The following is a 17,034-nucleotide window of genomic DNA, read 5'->3' as shown; positions in this document are numbered from 1 at the left end:
AGCTCCGATGTATATGGGAACTGGGATCCTGTATGCCTATGTAGCCGTATCCGTGCTCGCATAGTACAGAATACGGGGTCAAATTGGAAATTATCAAGCGCAGCGGGTGAGAGGAGCATAGCTTGTAACAATTATGGGTGGGCTTAAATCCTTTGCATTCTCACCTGATGGCAACATTTGGAAGCAACATCCAGTAGGAAGCAAATTGGGGATATGCAGCTGAAAAGTAAAGCTCAATGTCGGATGACCCAAAACCCACCCTGTGAGAAAAGGCGTATTGTTGTATCCCACTTAATCCTACAGGCTTTTGGGTGGCACACCAACTGTATTAGCAATGAGCACAGTTGTGCAAAAGAAGTTCCTACTCAGCCAGATCAGAATGCTTTAGAAAAGATATAGGAGTTTTGTGATGATGAGCATCTTAGCGATGGCTATCCTCCCATATGAAAATTACACCTAATTTTGATGGAATTCATTGTATTCATATTTAATATCCTGCTGGAGTCTTCATTCTCAGTATCTCATTTTGGGAACATATAGGACGCGTTATTCATGTTTTTGCAATGACTGAACAACTGCACTTATTTAATTGATAACTATTTGTCATTTATGAGATATTTTGTGATATCATCTAGTCTCCATAATTATTTAAGGAAAAAGTTGTTTTGTAAAAACTAATATACATTACACGGCCCGCGGTAGCGGGCGTGTAGTTATGGTTACGTTGCTAAACCTGTAGGAAGACCACTTTTTCGGCAGCTTATACCTTTGTTACCTTTGGAGGAATCCTCACCAAACTTTGAAAAAAGTATCTGGCCCGCTCTGAAATTCTCCAGCAAGTTTGGTGAGGTTTCGTGCAGGGGGGAAAAGTTATAGAGGGGGTCCCAAACATTTTTTTTTCCATAGACTGAATGGGTGCAAACTTTGCGCACAGCTAGAGCCCGAATGGCTGGACGGATTTGCACTAAATTTGCAGAAAGGGCTTGGGTCAGAAAGCGTGCTTGTTTGGTAGAAATCCGACCAGTTCTTTTGTTGCAAAGAACTGAAATGTACGTCTCAAAAAATTAGTGACATCTGGCTCTGCTCCGCTGACCCATTTCCCTTTTCGCTCCATGGACAGAAGTCTCATTGGCTTGCAGTATGCCGTGCTGTCGGCGAACTTTGGACACAATCGGTGGTTGGCTGGAGGGAAGTGTGCTGTGCATCAAAGGTTTTGGGAAATGCCGCCATGGTGTATCGGAAGACAGTGCAGCGCTGAAAGGGACCGACAAACATAATGTACAGCATGTGGTGGTGGGAAGAGGGGACGGAACGGGTGGGGGTGAGAGAAGTGGAATATATGATATATTTGTTCAGGTCAAAGAAAACAGTGGTGTACGCGAGCACTGCGCCAATCTGACCACGCCGGAGGGGATTGCAAAACATGGTTCGCAGGATTGGTTGGGTGAAGGAGGGGTAAACAGTTTGGGGGAGGGAAAAGTGGAAGATATGGTACATTTGTTCAGGTTGAAGAAGACTGTGGAGTGCGAGTGGTGTACGCGAGCCATGCAGCAATTTGCAGGTAGCTCCTCAGGGGAGAACCTTCTGTGGCGACTGCATGGTCGCTCCATTGGGAACGCGGACTGCATTGCAGATGATGCACAGAAAGTGACAATGTGTTGTGCTGCTGCCTAGGGGTGCCAGTGCTTATGTTGACTTTGTGGGTTTCCCTTGCGGTATGGCGGTGGGTTGGGCTGTCTGTGGCAGTGGTACATTTGTGAAATATGCTATGTGGCCAAATGTTGTCATGCATGCCTGCATTGCCTTGTAGTGGTTGCAGGCAACGCCTAAGCTTTTGGGTTCATGGGCGGAGAGCCTAGTGCTTGGTCACGACCCCCGCAATGCAATGCCTCCATGCATGGGAGAGCAGTAAGGCATTTTGCGGATAGCACATCAGGGGACTACCTTCTGTGGCGACTGTGTGGACGCTCCCCTGGGAATGGGGACTGCATTGCAGATGATGTAAAGAAAGTGAGAATGAGTTGCTTTGCCACATGGAACGATTTTCTACCATCACTGTTTTGGAATATGGACCATTCACGCAGCTACGCACATATCCTTCATTGGCGGGTAGCTGCACAGGCAACTATCATTCTTTGGTGGAGTGCAGGCAGACTACATTGGGGATGGGGAGTGCATTGGAGACAATATGGGGAGTAGGTTTGAGAATGGTGCTTTGTTTGGGTCCGTTACTATACCCATACGTACCTGTAGGCAGGAAAGCTACGTGGCCACGTGTTACCATGCATGGCTCCATTGCCTTCTAGTGGGTGTGTGCAAGGACTAGCCCCTTGGGTGCATGGGCAGAGGCAGTAGGATGGTGTGGGTTCCCATTGTGTTGTGGCAGTGGGTAGGGGTGTTGGAGGCAGTGGTAAGTTTGTCAAGTATGGTATGTGGCGCCATTTTCCCCTGAATGCCTCCATTGCCTTATAGTGGTTGTGGGCAAGGCCTAGGCCTTTGGGTGCATGGGTGAAGGCCGTAGGCCTCAGCATGTACCCAAGAGGCTAAGCCTTGTCCACAGCCTTTCTTCAGGGAGGGCAGTAAGACATTGCCACATGGAAGGATTTTTTTTACTATCACAGTTTTGCGATAAGGACCTTTTACGCAGCTACTCACATATACTTCATTGGCGGGTAGCTGCACAGGCGGCTATCATTTTTTGGTGCGTGCAGGCAGACTCCATTGGGGAAGGGGAGTGAATTGGAGACAATATGAGGATATTTGCAGTCGGTGTACTATGTTGTCTTGTGCCTGCAAAGCGTGTAGTCAGGAAAGCTACGTGGCCACATGTTCCCATGCATCGCTTTATTGCCTTCTAGTGGGTGTGTCCACGGACTAGGCTCTTGGGTGCATGAGTGGAGGTGAGACATGCCACCATTTTCCTTTGCAATGGTGTGGCCATGACCAGAGCCTTGCTTCAGGGAGTGCAGGAAGACATTGGAACATGCATGGGAGCACTGTCATAATGATATCTCAAGTGCACACATATGTAAACAGAGTCCCTTTCATTTGTCTTCGCTAACTTTGGTAAGTTATTATAACCATACTTTGTTCCATTCCACACACTTTTCAACATGTGAATGTCCTAAAGTATGTGCCTTTGTAGAATCATTGTGGAGGACATGTTAGACTTGCTACAGCAGCATAGGTGAGATATGCCACCATTTGTGCAGCTACTCACATATCCTCATTGGCGGGTAGCTGCACAGGCGACTGACTACCTTCCGAGCCCATTGGGGATGGGGAGAGTATTGCAGATGATATTGGGATATTTCCATTCAGTGTACTATGTTGTGTTGGGAGTGGCAAGCCCCTATTGCCTTGTGTGCATGGCTAGGGCCCTTTAAACTAACAGTCTGAACACCGGTTGGAAGTAGGTTTCAGAATGTTGCCTTCTTTGGGTCCGTTCCTATATTGATATGTAACTCCAGCGTACACTCTTGCAATTATGCATGTCTCCTGTGGGCGCTCACAATTACATAATGGTTGTGGAGGGCATTTTGAAATTGATACACACCCAAAGGTGGCGTGAAGTGCCTGCACTTGCATATAGCGTACGTCTTTGGACTTGTTTCTGTTCACAGACTGACATGCCACCATTTGTGTTTGGTAAGGTGTGCCTCTGATAATACCCTGTGCTTTGAGAATGAAGAAGATATTGCGACATGACATGAGTTACTAAGCAGTACACATTTAAAGTATGGATAATGTACACACCGACCCACATACATTTGCACTGGAGAAATTCATCAACGCCGTTAAGTCCTGACATATACAGGATGGCAGGCCATCTGACTGTTAGCTTTCTTTTGCGTACTTGTTGAATTGGCCAACAAACGTGGTTGGCGTTCCTATTGTGTGCAATTGTAATGTGTGCATTGCTTCCATTACCTTTACTTGTGGGAGGCATACATCATCGCAACAGTCACTGGCATAGCTGACTTTAGTTATGGAGAGTCGTTGCTCATGGCGTGCACTCCAGGTATTTTTGTTAGGTGCGTGCCAGGCATAGCGCACTCTTTTAAGTGAGCACCTAGCTCTGGAAAGGAACAACATAAACAAAAGCAAAAGCAGACATGCGCACAGAGCGTATGGTTCCAGAAAATTCCCATACTTTACCAACAACACTGTGATTTGTTGCAGTGCTTTATTTTGCTACAGAATGTTCACGCGAACGTGTAAGGTGGCTGCTATCACCCCTCTTTTATTTTGCAAACAAAATACAGTGTGCAATGCCGTCTGTGCACTTCTGTACTTCTTTTGTCGTCTAGCAAATTGGAAAAAGGATAACTTTGTGGTCCTTGGTGGGCCGTGTGGAAGAACACTTTGCAAGGTAGACAAGGTAGCAGCTGTCGCCTCTGGGATGCTTTACATAATAAATGTTTGCAGGTTGGTTCATATTGCCAGAATTGCAAATGGACATACAGGCCCATATGGGTTGGCCCAGATAACAACGATGGAAAATACATTGCTTATGGTAATCTTGCAATGCTTGGTCCACCACCCGTCTGTTGGAAGGTGGAAGGGGTGGCACGCGCAGTAAGGTGCCAGGTATCTGAGAAGAAAGAGGAATAAGAATAGATGTAAGTAGCTGTTATTAGTGACATTGTACAGGACAAGAGTTTGCAGGAAGGATGTTGTAACAGGTGACTGCCTCATGGACCATGTAGTGTGTGTTATTGAGTAGCGTCATATGTTAACCCACTGCTTTGCTCTCTGTTTTGTAGGTGATACTGTCTGACGGCTCCACACAACCAAAATGTCTTTGAAACATTGCCATCAGATGCTCCTTTAATGTGTTTCCTTTTTACAAAAAATGACAGTGCTAGCGAGTGTTGTTAGACCCACGGCATAATGTCTCTGTGTGTGTCCAAAGATAATAAGTTAATTGTTTCAAAGGGCATAGCAAAGGCAAATCAGGGAATATAGCACTGCATGAGTGAGCATAAGGTGTGCTGTTTCACCGCATGATTTGCGTTCCCATTTTGTCTTGTCCTTCATGTCTGGATTAGCAGGGCCTGGGGAAGAATGGCAACAAAAAAAAAGTACAATCACAGTTTCAATTTACAGGGAATGGTGGAGACATGCCACTGTAACGGCGCGTGATTAGTGCTGTCACAAACCTCCGTACAATGCACACAGAGAAAGTGTGTGGTACAGTAAATGTACAATTATGCATACCGAACTGCAGCTTAATACATTTTAGTCGTAATACACAAGATGTACAGTTGTACTTATATAACTTTGGCAAATTCCATGCTTGTATTGGGTGGGGGACAATTTGCAGTGTACGGCGTATGGAATTGTTGCAGACTACCTTTGGGGCACATGGGCAGAGCAACTGCAGTGTAAGTTATGTATACTTTTTTTCTACAATTCCATACAATGTATGCCCTTAGAGCTAATCATGCTTTCCACTCAAGGCTGTTTTACAATGTGCATTTGTCCTGTTGAAGGAGAGGTATGTTAGGTTTCGCTTTCCGGAGATGATGCTGGAAACAAAGGATTCAGCCAGCAACGTATTTCGATTGTACCGTACATTTCCGAATGTTGGTAGTGTCATTACGGTGAAGTTAGTATGACGTATAAGTAGAGATGATGGTGCCATATACATGCTCCACTGAAAGCACAGATGGCAACATACATAAAATGTGCTTTTACAGTCCCTAAGGAACATTTATGTGGGCAGTGTGTTACGAGCCAGCGGTGTACGATGACACACTGTGTGGGCGCTGCCTCAGAATATGTGGGTGGCTGGACCATCGTACGCAGTTTGGTGTCTTGCAGCGTGGAAATGTTTGGGGCTGTCGTTGATGAAAGAAAAGGAATTACTGCGTACGTCCTTCAAACATTGTAAGGGGGTTATGGTGTGCAAATGGTGTTTACATTATACAATAAGAAAGGGAAACAGAAGTTTAAAAATGTAAGGAGTAACACAGTGTTTGAAATATGGCTGCTGAGCTATGTACCATGTCCTGCCGTGAAATCTGTGGTGTATACCTTCTTTTGAAATGGTGTACATAACAATGAAGATGACCTAATGGCCTAAACGGTGCCAGTGGAATGTGAGGAGCCAAATGTTGCAGCAGGTGGGACAGTTACGTAAGATATATGGATGCATTTATCAATTCGCATTGTTGTGATTGTGCAGATTATCGGGTAGGTTGCTGTAGTGCAGTGCATTCAGTGTGTCCACTTATAGGCTTAGGTGAACAGTGTACATAGGAAACAGGTTATCTATTGTGTGGAAGAAATGGCAGGCAGTGACAACTGCAGTGGCTAAGGGATAAGCGGCTATGTTATGTGTGGGGTTTCTGGTACGTGGATAGATGTTTGTATGCATAGTTGTATAGTGCAGCGGCAGTTGGGGGCAGGGTCTACAATATTAAGTGCATGGGTGGAGCCCCTACACTGTACTGGGTGTAGTGAAGTGTGTAGGGCGTATGCACAAGCTGCTTAGTGTAATATAGGTGATCATTGCAAATTGTGGCATTGCTATGTGCATTGCAGAAATAAGTGCACACATTGCACTGTGCACAGTTTAGAGAAGTATGATACCAATAATTGCATACTTACTGTTTGGATTGTGGAGGGCGTTTGCTGTTTTTTGTGTATGGAATGTGAAATGTTGTTGTAATCGTTGCTGCATTATCTGTGGGAAAAGAGAACAGAACATGTTAGTGCAGGTATTTTGTTACTTTGCAGTCTACTACATTGCATATATTTATTTACTTTGTGGACCCGCATAACTAGAACATCGCAAGTACTATGCTTTGAACCAGTGTACTGTGCAATGAGTGCAGTTCCTGTGTTTCTTTGCATAATCATTGGGTCTGTGGGGAAAATAAATCCATGCTGGATTTAAAATAAACTTCCAAATTTCTTTGCTGCTATGGTGCACAATGAAATACAGTAACGTTTGGAGTGGTTACAGCACTTTTTATGGCAAGTAGGAGGAAATGTAATGGTTTACGCTTTCTGCCCTATACATGTTGGTAGGGTGGGTGGGTGATGTTGTATAGCAGTTGGTGTTTTGTAAATGTTTACCTGCTTCCTTTTTGTAGCACTGTTTCTTTATGCATTTGGTTGCTGCTGGTGGTTTGCAAGTATTGTGGCATTGTACTGTGCTACTGCAGAATTGTGACGGAAGTTACATACCCGTTGGCGTACTGTAACTGCTCATACTTTGGAAGTGTTTGAGGATATGTTTGTAGCACAGTCGTTTTTGAAGGTTGAGTTGGGTTGTTTTGATGCTGCAAATAACATTGTAGTATTCTGGTGCAGTTAGATAGCAAGTGGCGTATTCTAACTGTTTACAGTGTGCCATTCCTAAAGGGTACGTTTACAAGCTCATGCATTCCTGTTGTTACTTTCACATCTGTGTACATTCTGAAGTGGTAGTCTCCCGTTATGGGTTTACGTAGTGATAGCTGCATATGTCTTGCAGTTGTATGAGTATTCGTAGAGAGCAGGTGACTCATTTGTGTGCCTGAAGGTTTCAGAGGTTACTGAGGATAGTTTTGAACCCTTATACTTAGTACTTTTCCTTTTACGTATCGTGTGGAAAATACTGCTACTGTGATTTGTGTACACGTACTGTTTGTGTGAGTGTACTCATTGGGTTCATTGGGGATAAAATTGTCCAACACACACTGTAATGCATTTCTTCAATGCTTGCTGTATGCTAAGTTGCTTTAGGTCGACAGTGGGGGAGGACATTTGTTTTGTGTGCAATTATGAAGGTACTGGTTGGTGCTGGGGAGTAAGGTATAGTAGGTTTGTACATCAATCACAAAATTTTGGCTTCAGGAATATTTGGTAGGCATTTGCAAGATTTGCAGGTAATCTCTGCTTTGCAATGATGGAAGAATCATTGCATTCCCACCATGACCATTCCTTTCTAATGTATGCAATATAGTGGCCTCCACTGGTTGTGTCGCTTGTGTGCTAGATTATGGCTACTGTTGTGAAGGTTTTGTTGCCAAGTGAGACCTGTCCGTGTGTGAAGGCAGTAAGTTTGCAGTTGTTTTTGGTTCCATGTGCATTGTATTTTAAGAGCATTGATATTACATATTGACTATGTGAGTGTATATGTAGCGTCGAATGATTATCAGAATTGCACGACGTACACAAAATGCTATGGTTTGCATTTTGCACCAGTTGCTGGAATGGAATGCAGTCACAGTTAGGTATTGCTACATAGAAGAAGCATTTGTTAGGGACTTGTTCCTGAATTACATGGCTGCAGAGACCGCAGGCCTTATTACGAGTATGGAGGTAGCCATGCCCTTAATAAGGGCATAACGGGTTCCAGTACCTGGTTCTGTGAATGAGGAATTACCGGGTCATTCCGACCTTGGAGGACCCGGTAATTCCTCATGCACAAAACTATTCCCCATTCCCATTTGAGCCCCTGTAGGGCTCAATGGGAATGGGGATGGTGCTAATAACGGGCCCATTAATGACGGGCCCGTTATTAGCTCCTTGGTCCCCTCGCGGGACCCGGAAAGGACATCTGGCTTTCCCAGACATCTGTTCCGGGTCCGGCTAGGGGACCTCGTAATCAGGCATCCCGTAATGCACAGTGCCGGTCCCGTACCATCACTCTTCATTACGGGAGCGCCTGCCTCATAATGAGGCCCTCCATGTATGTTTCCACATGTAAGAAATGTGAAAGATTTCATTTAGGAGTATGCTTTTCCTTTCCAGTATTTGTAGTAAGTACATTAGAAATTACTGTGGATCTTCTTGTCGGTTTAAAGTGAATTTCACCATTCCAGTACAGTAGTCCAATTCTTGCCTTATTCCTGATACACTGTAAATGTTGTCAGGATTACTTACTGCATTTCTGTGAAGGACAAGCATTTGCAAACACAACTGGTCTGTGCCATTTCAATAAATGTGTTCAACAATTGCTGGCATTTGGAATAGAACATTGTTTGTTACATTTGCATAGCAATTAACACCTGTTGTATTGGAAAATTTGAATGGACCAGGCACTTCTGTGTCTGAGTACATTGATGGAAGGGTACGTGTTTTCTTTGAAGAGGCACTTTTTTTGTGTGTGGAGTTATGTATGTCTTGCTTTCTTTACTCCTTTTGTCTGTGCTTTTGGTAGTTGATGTAGTATGAGTTGATTTCGATTTCTTTGGTGGTAGTGTTGCAAAATCATTTTTAACTTCTGATTGAATGAGCCTTCTTTTCAAACCTTTTGGTTTCTGAGGAACTGGGTACATGTTCAGATGGGGTGTGTACAGTGCATGTAGTCTATTGTACTCTATGATGCAACAAATGGCTAAGCTGACTGCAGTTCCATCAAAATTCCCTAGATACAGCCCTTCCAGTGTACATAGCCATGACAGTGCTACGTAACTCATGCCTTCTTTGAAGACTGTGCTGCCAATCTCAATCAATGCTTGATGTAAGGTTAGACCTTGCGATTTATGAATAGTTACTGCATAAGCTAGCGACAGAGAAAACTGTTCTCTGCGTACATACATCACCCCCATCCTGGGGAAGCTACTTGAGAAGCTGGCCTTGCCCCAACTTAACTCTCACACTGAACTTGTTGGAGTACTCCACAACCATCAATATGGATTGCGAGCATCCAGAGGCACGGAAACTGCTCTTCTGAACACCCATGAAGAACTGCTCGCATCTCTGGACTCCAACTACCCAGCAGTCCTTATCCTTCTCGATCGCTCCTTTGCATTTGACACAGTTAACCATTCCATCCTCATAGAAAGGCTCCACGATACACTTGCTATCTCGGAATGGGCACTGGATTGGCTATCCACTTTCCTCTCCAACTACTCTTCTCAAGTCATCCTGGCCCCTTCTCCTCTCCTTCCATCTCCACCTGTGGTGTCCATCAGGGCTCTATACACTCCCCCTGGCTTTTCAACATCTACCATGCTCTCCTTGCATGCCTCATCTCCTTTTTCTCATCCAACTTCCAGTGTTACACAGACGACACACAGCTCTTCTTCAGACTCCCTGCTGACCCTCTTGCACCCTCCATCATCCATGACTGCCTATCTGCCATCCAGTCCTGGTGCACTTCCAATGATCCCTGCCTCAATGCCTGTAAAACCAAGATTCTTCCCATTGGGACCCCTGCTCCCTCTTTCCCTTCACTCTGGCCTTCCTCCTTGGGTTCTCCACCTGTGCCTTCAACTGAAGCCAGGAAACTTGGAGTCATCTTTGACTCCTCTCTTTCCTTCCTCGCTCACACTCAGGACAGCTGGGTAGTTGGAGGCCAGAACTTGAATCACCCCCTTCAGGCCTCTCCATCAGTAGAAAAGCTGTGAGCAGTGGTACGTGGTGATAATGCTCCTGCTTGGAGATAAGAGTGTGTGAGTGCGCCAATCTGTGATTGTTTTATCTTTTAAACCCTTCACCCCAAAGTACGGTTTCTTTGAGCATACGAATTATGGAAGATAAGCTCTCCGTCCTGCTACTTCTGGCAGGGGCGCGTAGAATGGGATCTAGTTCCTTCACTGATCCCTGATAAGGATTAGTCCAGTCCAGCTGCGACTATGCTTCTCCTTATGATTGGTAAGTCTTTCTTGAGCTCTTGTGATGCTGTTCGTTCTGTTTAATGTCTTTATATGTTGCTCCTATTTATGCCCGCAATAATGTGTTTCTTCTGTTTTTCTTCTCTTAGATGGAAATGCGGCCTCAATGCAGCTGTGAGACGCGAGACGCGGCCTGAGGGAAGATGGATGCTACCGCAATGTTCGACAGCAGGTAAGTAATGGTTTAAGGAAAGCGCGAAGTATGGCGAAGCACAACCTTAAACGGACTGTTTTTTCGATGTCTAACCTTGTCTTCTGTTTTTCCTTGCAGGCGCTGCTGTCGACGATGGAGCGTTTTGTGCTGCGGTGCCAAGATGAAGATTTCGGCATCCCGGAAAGTGTAAAGATGAATACTTGGTTTGCCGAAAAGATGTACAGGTAAGAACAGCTTCCCCAGTTGGTAAGTATGCTGGCAGGAAGCAGGATGTCCAGGAAGCAGGCAAAGGTAAGTCTGACCTCAGGCGACTGTGAGCGTTACGCTGCTTGCAAGTGCAGAATAATGCAAAGCGTCTGTCTTGAGGATCGGGGCAGCTTATATAGCTGAGATTGTGCGCACGCCCATTAGGGCAGGCTTACCAGCCACACCCTGTCACTGCTAAAGAGTGAGCTCGTGCGAAGGCAGTCCATTAGCAGCCACACCCAAGAATACACTTGGGGCTGCTTAATGGATGGAATGTTCAAGGTTAATGCATCTGAAGTGCTATGTCCATAATAAAAGCTTTTTGGTGTTAAATGGATGTTCTGTTTTACTTTTGTTCCTGGGCCTGGTGCCAAAGGCGCCAGGACAGTGTCCACCCAGGTCTCCTGTGCATGAGACCCCTGCATGCCTGTGCCCCTGACTTCATGACCATGACACTAGGTCTGCCTCCCACCATTGCTTTAGCTTGGCACTTCTGGGGTTGGGTCTATCTGCCAGCACGTTATAGAGCATGGACACGGGTCTCAACAGGTCGCCCAGCTTTTGGAGTACTGTTATTAGCAGGTATGCCTCCGGTTCGTCAGGCCATTCCTTCCAACACTTCTTAGCTGCCCCTCTAATCCTCTGGTACCATAGGCACTGGCCATTGCGAAGTCCTCCTTTCTCGTTCATGGATTCAAATTCCCTGAAAACTCCCTCTTCTTTTGTGTCCCCCCAAGTGTAAATGCCGTAGCTTTCCCACAGCCTTACAGCTGTCAGGTCCGCCCTGGCTGTGCAGACTGCTACTGTGACTGGGGTCACAGGTGAGTAGGGGTGAACCCATCCTGTCAGTTTCAGGGCCCTGTCCCACACCCTCTGCCCAATCGTACAATCATTGGAGTATGGCCCGTGTACTCTAGTGAGACCCACAGTGTTTCTTTCAGATGCACAGGCACTACAAGTTGCTTTATCAGCTTTGTCTCCGAGGTGGCCTCATCTGCAAGCCATTTGGCCATGAAGCTGAGTTGTGCTGCCAAATAATACCTCTTTAAGTCTGGTAACTGGACCCCGCCCTCTTTGTACGGTAGCATCAATGTGGTCAAAGATAGTCTATGTTAAGCAGGGCCCCCAGAATAATTCTCTTAGTAGTTTTTCTAGTAGTCGAATCAAGGAGGCCGGAACATAGCAGTGTACATTCTGGAAGCAGTATAGGAACCGTGGTAAAACTGTCATTTTGATAATAGTGACTCTGCTCATCACTGATAGCGGGAGCCTAGACCAGAATTTCATGGACTTTCTGAGTCCCTGCACTGCCAACACAGTGTTTCGCTCATGCGTCAATTCAGGCGTGTGCCAAACATTCACCCCCATGTATCTAAATGAGAGCCTCTGCCACCGAATCCCCAATTTCGGGAGATTTCGCTCTCCGTTTTTTTTGCTAGCCTGGCTAGTGGAAATATGCAGGACTTCTCCCTGCGGAAGGAGATACCTGACACCTTAGCATAGTTCTGTAGTACCTCTAATATCACCGGCACATTGTGGTGTGGGTCTCGCAGATATAGTAGCACATCGTCTGCGTATAGGCACACAACATGGTAGACCCCTCCCACCCTGATACCAGCGTCAAAGAATTGTTTCCTGAGGTATATTACTATAGGTTCCGGTACCAGGATGTGTAGCACTGGCGACAGCAGGCAACCTTTTCTGGTGCCCCTTTGGATATCCCACGGTGCTGACACTGCTCTACCCGTCTTTACTCTCACCACCGGTGCTTCATAGAGTATCTTAATCCACCCAATGAAGTATTCTCCCAGCCCAAACTCCTTCAGAACGGTTATCAACCATTCCCAGTATATGGAATCAAACGCCTTTTTGGCGTCTAAAGAGACTACGGCAAATTGCTCCTGTGAATCTGCTGTTTGTGCGATGATGTGTTGCAACCTGTGTAAGTTTATAGCCGTGTTTCTGCTTGGTATGAAACCGGTCTGGTCCTCATGCACTATGGTCCCTATAACTTTCGACAACCGTTTGGCCAGTATGGTCATCAGTATTTTAATGTCATAGTTCAGCATTGCCAGCAGCCTATATGAGCCACACTCATTTATGGGCTTATTGGGTTTGGGTATTGGAACCACTAGTGTCTCCCTCATGCTCCTCAGTAACACCTTTTTTTCATATGCCTCCTTATAGACCTCATGGAGGACCGGGACCAGTTCAGCACAGTACACCTTGTAGAACTCTGGGATAACCCATCACTCCCCGGGGTCTTGCAGGTGGAAAGTGATTTGATTGCATCGCTTATATCATCTGCTGATAGCTCCCCATTCAATATTTTCCTTTGGGCATCATCTAATGAGGGCAAGTCTATTTCTTCCAATGTATCCAAGATTTCCCTCTGGGGTATTAGCGTGTCGTGGCAGTACAATCGGGAGTAAAATTCGCTGAAAGCTTCATTAATCGGCAATTGTGTTGTGTTCACAGTGCCAGATTCGTCTTTAATTTCTGTGATCGAGTGTTTAGGGTTCTCCTTTTTGCACAGTCACAACAGTAATCTGCTGGGTTTATCTCCCTCCGAGTGCGCACTGGGGATTTTTGCACTATATATTCAAATTTTGTTAGTCTCACACAGGCATTCTGACAATCGTTTCTTGCTGTAGTGAGCTCCAATTCATTTTCCCTAGTTTTGTGGGCAGAAGCCTCTATCTGATTCTACCCTTCATCTCCTCCAATTCATTTCTCAGCAATTTTCTAATGCCCCAGCACTATCAACGATCTCCCCTCTAACCACAACTTTCAGTGCCTCCCAGATTATGTCCCATCCCTTCACACTCCCCACATTATTATCCTTGTACTCTACTATCCTGGTCCGAAGGCCTTATCTGAAGATACTATTGGTTAGTGTGTCTGACGACATTCGCCATAGTGGTATGGGCGGTTTAGGGTCTGGCATTTTCCACTCCATGAGTAACGGCGAATGGTTTGAAATTGACCTGCCTAAATATAGCATCAACTCAATTTGGGGTAGGAGCATTTTGTCTATTAGCAGGTAGTCTATCCTGGTGTATAGCCCATGAGGGGACGTGAAATAGGACTACTCCCTGATTTCTGGATGAAGCTCCCTCCAAACCTCTGCTAAATCCAGGTTCCCCATTACCTTGTTGAGGGAGGACGGAGCCATCCTTGCCCCCTGCACCGGGGGCTAGATCTGTCCAGGGCAAGGTCTCGGACACAATTGAAATCCCCCCCCCAGATGGAAGAGGAGTCTCGGTAGGCAGCCAGTTTCACACTCAGTACAGACAGGTATGTTGAGGTTCCGTAATTGGGAAGATAGGAGTTAAATATACAGATCTCCTGCTGTTCAATGCTGCCTCTAAGTATCAGGTACCTCCCCTCCGTGTCTACCTCCTTAGCTATCAGCCAGGATGGCACTGTGCCACTAAACCACGTGCATATTTAGAGTATGCTGCTCCATAGCCTCGTCCTCCCCTGTACTCCGCTACCTTGCTGTTGCTATCTGCCGTGAGGCGAGTCTCCTGCAAAAGGGCAATGGATATTTGTTTTCTCCTTAGGAAGGATCTGATCCTGTTCCTGCGTATGTAGGTGCCCATCCCTCTAACATTCCATGTCAAGACTTTTATGTTAGCTGCCATCGCTGCTCAATGTAACCCAGTTCCACCTTTCACCCGTCCTCTGGCTCCAGTTTCTCATTGCCACACTTTTATACCACTGTCTGCCCCACGTGCTTCCCTTTTTAAATATTTTGTTTCCAGATGTGACCAATATAATGAAGATCATTACAACATTGCAAACAACAAAGAACTGAAATTGACCAACAACTCACAACAGTTGCATCCAGGAGGCAATGTCAATTAAGCATTTAATGTAACATGTTTACATGTAATACTCTCCTCCTTGTGACCAGCCACTGGGTTAGGGCGTCTCTCTGCCTCTCAGTCGCCTGTACTACCATATTACTAGTAACATTCCATACAATAAACCAAACTGAATAACTGCTCCTAGCAGCCGCCTTTTCACTGCAGCGCGCAGGCACCCTCGCACCATCTTGGCCCGTCCAGGTCATCGTGTGTAAGGTGTGTGGGGCCAGCAACAGGCTGACACCCATCAATGCGCAGGGTGGGTCTGCAAACCAAGGTTCAGTGGCCTGGATCGCCCCTGCCATGTGTGAATAACTCAGTTACAATTACATTAATCGATTGTTATGTGGCTCTCCTCAGGTAGCTGCGCTGTGTGTTGTGCTTGCTCGCTCCAAAGCCCTCCAGAGGGTTACTTTCCCCTCATGTGGACCCTTCTTCCCCCTCTGTCAAATTGTTATGTTCCATCCACATTGTGGCCGCTGCTGGCGTCTTCAGGAAAACCGGCTTTCCTTTATATATCACTTTTAGTCTGGAGGGACACATCAGCATATATTTGAGATTTAACTGCCTGAGTCTGGCTTTGACTGGCACGAAAGAGTTGTGCGCCCTGTGGACAGCTGGCGTATAATCCGGATATATAGTTATGTTGGAGTTATCTCGTCGTATCTCTCCGCCTTCCCTTGAGTATTTCAGGATAACCTCCCTATCTTGGAAATTTTGTATTTTCGCTATAATTGGGCGGGGATGTGACCTCACCGGTGGTCACTTCTGCAAGGATCTGTGAGCCCTCTCCTCCACAAAAACCCTGTGAGAGCTTACTTGCACCCACTTCTTGTATCAAGAGATTTTCCACAATGTATTTGGGGTTCGGGCCTTCCATCCCCTCTGGGATATCCAGCAGCCGGACGTTGTTGCATCGGGCATGTCCTTCCGCATCTTCTGCCTCGGCTTCCAGCGCTGCGTTTCTTTTTTCCTGTTCCGACAGGCTTTTCACTAGATCTTTAGTGGTCTCCCTCGACGCAGCAATCGCTTCCAGTACCTGATTTTCCTTGGCTTCAGCCTCAGGGGCTGTTTGTTCTTTTCCTGCTGTAGGGCTGCTCTGTGGTTGCTCTCAGTGTTTGGCCGCATTGAATGAGTCCATGATTGTGGGAGCTTTTTTACTTTTAGTTGAGGGCATTGTCGTGTTGTCCGCACCAGAGTAAGATTCAGTGAGGGCCGTCCGTCAGGTGGTTGCACGATTCCTGCTCGGATGTTCAAGTGTCCCGGATGGGAGGTATGCACCCAGCACACCTTCTTCAGCTCGACTGTTGACTTCCTTGCTAGCGGTCCTGTCGCAGATCAGGCTACATTTCCCTCTGGACTTCTATTGTCCCCCCTAAAATGTCTCTGTTGTAGTGCAAATTTAGTGACGTGGGGAGTAATTATCCTCTTGACATGATGACCTGAAGGAGCACTGTAGTAACCCTAGCCCAGTCCTTAAGTCTTGCCGGTTGCCTGCCGCTCTTTTACTCTGCCTGCTCCTCCAGCAGGCCAATCACTCCTTGCCAGTGACCATCCCTCCATTGTATACTTTGCTGGGTCCTATTTCTGGAACCCAGTTGTCCCTTCACAGTTGTAAGTGCAACACATAGGCAACATCAGGGCGGGGTCCCTCACTAGTCGTCGTTTCTGTGGCTTTAAGGGGAGTGACCCGCGGGTAGCCCAAGTGTTCTCGGATGGTGAGGGGATAGAAGTTGCTAGCAAGCCACTCTCAGTAATGCAGTGTGTCACATAGTTTATGCACTGACCGTGGGGCCATGTTACAGTGAGTTCCCACTACTAGCCAGCGTCATCCCACAAGGTACATGGGGGAACATATGGGCCCACAGTGGGGGGACTCACCTCACGCGCCGTTTGGCTTATGTGATGGCACTCTGAGTGTCAGTGCCGGTGGGTAATACCATCAACAAGTGCCCGTGTGCGTTCCCTCACCAGATTAGTCTGTTGTTGCGGGTGCACCTATTGCCTTCCTCGTTCTGATCTGTACTTTAATGCCATCTTCCTGGCGCCTCACCACGATACATTCGGCATTCGTTTCAGCTCAGGTCGCCAGTGCTGCGCTTTTTAGCGTGCCTCAGCCGGTGCAGATTAGTAGGTATTCAAGGCG

The sequence above is a fragment of the Ambystoma mexicanum genome, chromosome 12 (assembly GCF_040938575.1).
Source record: "Ambystoma mexicanum isolate Mex_15411 chromosome 12, UKY_AmexF1_1, whole genome shotgun sequence".
In the NCBI taxonomy this organism is placed as follows: Eukaryota; Metazoa; Chordata; class Amphibia; order Caudata; family Ambystomatidae; genus Ambystoma; species Ambystoma mexicanum.
Note: the sequence above shows the minus strand (reverse complement) of the source record.